Raw genomic sequence first — 4816 nt, 5'->3', positions numbered from 1 at the left:
AAGCTCGTTTGCCAACATTTGTACATTGTAGGCACGTATGTATGCTCGGTCTGTAATGTGTAAATCAAAACATGCATGCCAAGAGAAGAGAGGGAGAGACATTTTAAGTTTTACCCAGTTAGAACTGTGCTTGGTCCTGACATTCAACCTAATGCATCAATTAATCAGCACTTGCGTTCATAAAAGAGTGACTTGCATAAGTTTGTTCTTTGGAATTAGTTAACCTTATGGTGCTTTTGATGCAAATTAAGAAATGCAGAATTTTCATCCATTTCTACGCATCTTATTACTGGTGGAAAATTCAGAAATGTTGGATGCCTCTGATAGTCCTTTCGAGTTTTGAGAGCTTACACTTGTTATCTTGCAGCAATGGGGCCTGAAATTGTACGATGTTTCCTTGTAAGACTATGAAGGTTTAATCTTGTGGGATCTAGTTTTCTTGAATGTTATATGTTCTTATATGCCGCAAGCCTTGAGTAGCCAGTTTGCAAGAAAGTGGAGTAACTGTTACCATGATAGTGCTTCTGAAAATTGGAAGCACCTGTGATAGCTCACTGTTTTACTGTTGTCTATTCGGTATATGATGGTTTGGATGGTAGGCAAGTATAAGGAACCCTGCACTAAGCATATGTAATAGCTGAAAAGCAACTACCTCGTGCTGTGTGTACAGCATTGGAGCTATGCTTGTAGTGAAACACTGTTTGGTGTAACTACTGCAGGGCTATGCCTGATATTACTTACGGAAAATGACCCGTACTGTTAATTTGATGCGATTTCCTAAAAACCATGCATTTTTTTTTATATTCTCCAGTTGTCTAAAATTGCAAATATCCAACATCATTAGGACACTTAAACTTTTTGCAACTGTGAATTTATGCATTTTTGTGATAAAATTGTCACCCGTCAAATATGTTCAATACCCACTTAAATTCAGGATCACAGGTTTTTTATGCGAATTTAGACCTCACGAACTTGTATAAATTTATTTATGAAATCTTGGTGAAATTGAATCCACCAAAATCGCAAATATCATATTATTTTGTATATAATAAATGTTTTTGCATAAAGATATCTACCAAACATCTATCGCAAATAACATACTTTCACATATATTTTAAAACCACATCAATTTATGTGCAAAATACTTACCAATAATTTCGTAAATAGCTTATGTTTTTGCATATATTGCACGTTCTCACATGAAGTTATTTGTGAATCTCTAGATATCGCAAATATCATAATTAAATATTGAATATGTGATATTTCTTATTTTTTGCAAATTTCTCGAATCATATAGAAATCCGTTGAGGTTTTCAACCTGCTTATTTTCGTATAATTTAGAGTTTTTTTTTGTCTTTTCTCCCCAACCAGTGGTTTACAACCTGCTTCCCTTCTAGCTATTAATTTCGACAACTATTTTCAACTCATTTGCATGTATCATACTTGTTCGTATATATGTTCTAAAATCTTGTGAAGTATATTTGTAAAAATCCTATTAATCGACAAAAATTGAACAATTTCGCAAACTGTTTCTCTATTAACAATTGTAAAAATTGGATAGTCAATATGATTAACATAGAACTAAATATAGTTGGTTTACACGAAATTAGATAACTTGAAGTTTAATAATTCAATTACAAAATTTAACTTATCCAACCAACTACAAATGTAAGTTTAACTTGATCCATCAAATTATAAATGTAAGTTTAACTTGATTTATTACAAAGATGCATAATTGTCCACAATTCAACTAGTTGGACAAACTCTTTCAACACCTTTCTAACCGTTGTCTTTAGCATATTTAGAAGCCCTTTCCTTCATGTGCTTGTAGAACTTGATCATACGATTCTTTATATATGTGACATTTTGCTGAAAATAACATTTTATTAACAAACAACTAACTACAACAAACATCTTAAACTAGTGAACAACTGACATATAAACACATACCTTCGTGAAGTTCAATCTCTAGTTTCTACCCAAGTACTACATATATTGTATGACAAATATACTACAATCATACCTGTAAAATGAGAAAATACCAAGTAAAAAATATATACATGTACAAAATGAGTTAACAAACAAATGCAAAGTAATTATCCCTTCTCTTGTTGAGGAATACCCTCCATACTCTGCACCATCCAATCTTTGTAACACTCGAATCCAAATTACGCTAAAAAAATAAAGCTTCAACACATATGCATGAAAGGAGATAACAAACATACACAAAAAAGAAAATAACAAACATAAAAAAAAAATACATTATTAAGTTATGTTATTGTACTATTTGTTTGAGGTTTTTATCTGCTAAATATGTATTCGACGTGGAATTGTACAACTTGAAGTCTTTTTCCTTCATGTCCATTTTCCAAAAAACCTAGTGCTCATTACCTTAGTTGATAGGAATTAAGAGTTGCAACATAAATTTAGTGTAACCAAATTATGGACGTAGAAATTTATTTATAAATATGCAAAGTTGTGTAAAAACATACCTTGTTAGCATCAATGAAATGATATGACATGTCATTGCTTTCCAAGCAGTCAATTTTTCCATCTCGCTACCCTTTAGTTGCGACCATTTGCTGTGAACAAATAAGGTTTATCAGTTAGTTTTTATTAATCGGTAGTAAAATAATATAAACATCGCTTTTATAACTTAGAGAAATACATGATAAGGTAAAGGCTCTTCCGCTAATTGTCTCTTTCCCTGTCCCCGTTGTGAGCCACCTGGATTCTTTCTACGAAACTTGCTAGATACTACATAGTAAATTCAATGTGGTAACAAAAGAACAAACAAAACTATGTGAATGTAACAAAAAAATAAACAAATTAACGTGCAAAACTAACACTTAAGTTACTAGACAAGAGAGTTTATTTGCCAAACTCATACTCTTTCGGCTATGGGGTGTTCTTTTCTATAGCTTGTTCTTTCTCATTAACATGTTCTTAACAACAAAATAAATTATATACGATTAATATCAAATATACATACATGATTTGAGATAATTGCTTATACTTTATGTATAACCGATTGTTTCTTGCTCTTCAAAACTCAGGGATCTTTGAATCCCTTTCTTTTGTAAGAACATGTATGACCATACATCTTGAACTACGTAGATATACACATAAAGAAGAAACTAATTAAAAAACACTGAATATACACATAAAAAAATAATTAATTAAAAAGCACTAGATATATACATAAAGAAGCAATTAATTAAAAAATACTGGATATGCATACAAAGAAGAAATTAATTAAAAAATACCGACTATACACATAAAGAAGTAATTATTTAAAAAACATTGGATATGCACACAAAGAAGTAATTAATTAAAAAATGCTAGATATGCACATAAAAAATTAATTAATTAAAAAACATTTGATATTCACACAAAGAAGCAATTCATTAAACAACATTGGATATACATACATACTGTTATTCATGGTACCACCTGTTGTAGCTAACCTCACTATATACACTGCACTTGTATGACACAACATCTATGTGTTATGTTATTTGTCTATTAACCTTAGGTTGCTCTGTTTTGTGAACCACTTTTGATGGATAGACAACTATAAGAGTAGGTGGAGCGATGTGTGAGACATTATCTGTCATTGGAAAGAATGAATATTGATTATATGCAACTCGATACTATTCAACTTTGAACCACTTGTCACAGTAATTCTCTAGTAGATTTTCCTCATATAAAATACATGCGATCGCATGCTTGCAAGGAATCCCACTAACCTGCCACTCTTCATAAGAGCACAAATGCCTCTGAAGATCAATACTGTAACTATAAGTTCGATCGTGGGCTTCATACAATTGTGAGAGATAAAGTATTACTTGCACACATATTTGTTGTGCCTTTCTCTAGCTTTTCTTTGACCTTTGACACTATAACGCCTATCATATGCTGTCTTGCAATTTTTCTTTTCTCAAAAAGTTTTATCAGTATGCGATAAAGCTTTTTAATAAGTGAAATTAGGAGATTGTCATGCATGATGAAAATCCATGAATTTAAGCTCTTCACTATATTATATATTAAGCAACCATATCTTTTCGTTTGAAAGTGACAGTTAGCCAATGTTTCAGATCCACGTCAGTGGCAATATAATTATATGCGTTTGTGCTTTGTTCCTTAACTCTATTAAGAAAATAATTGCATTGTTGTTTTGCGGTTGCTCGAGCTATACTCCATAAAAGTGTACTGAGTGGTAAACCACCATTTTTTTTTGAATTTTTTTCATCAAATGCTTCATGCAAAATCCAATATGACGTGTAGGGGATGTGTGCGAAACAACATACTTTAAACCTGGATGCCTATATGAGATAACTGTCAATACTCTTCTATCTTAACTCATCGAAGTGTATGAATTTATACTTTAATGCCTCTAAAAACCATGACTATGAATCTTTGGACTCCTTATCAACAACTGCAAATGCTATCAAACACATCTCACTACAATGATCAATATTATAGGCCGACAATAATACACTTATGTATCTTTCTTTTAGGAATGTTCCATCTACCATAAGAACTAGAGGACATCCTTTAAAAAACCCATCGATGCTTGGCCAGAAGGATAAGAACATGTACTTAAATTGATATTTTCGATCGGTCTTATTATACCCTAGCGTTCCTCGGTTATCATTCATCAGATGATCCAAATAGTCGAGAAGCATCTTGAAGGATTGCTCGAATGAACCATATAATGCAGTCTTAGTGTGTTTTCATTCACACCATGCTTGTTTGTAAGTAACCTCCATACCTTCCTCGTGACTGATGTCATTAATGATTTCTTTTGGAGTTA

Source organism: Nuphar pumila, chromosome 8 (assembly GCF_984573655.1).
Source record: "Nuphar pumila chromosome 8, dmNupPumi1.hap1.1, whole genome shotgun sequence".
NCBI lineage: Eukaryota > Viridiplantae > Streptophyta > Magnoliopsida > Nymphaeales > Nymphaeaceae > Nuphar > Nuphar pumila.
This window is presented reverse-complemented; position numbering follows the sequence as displayed.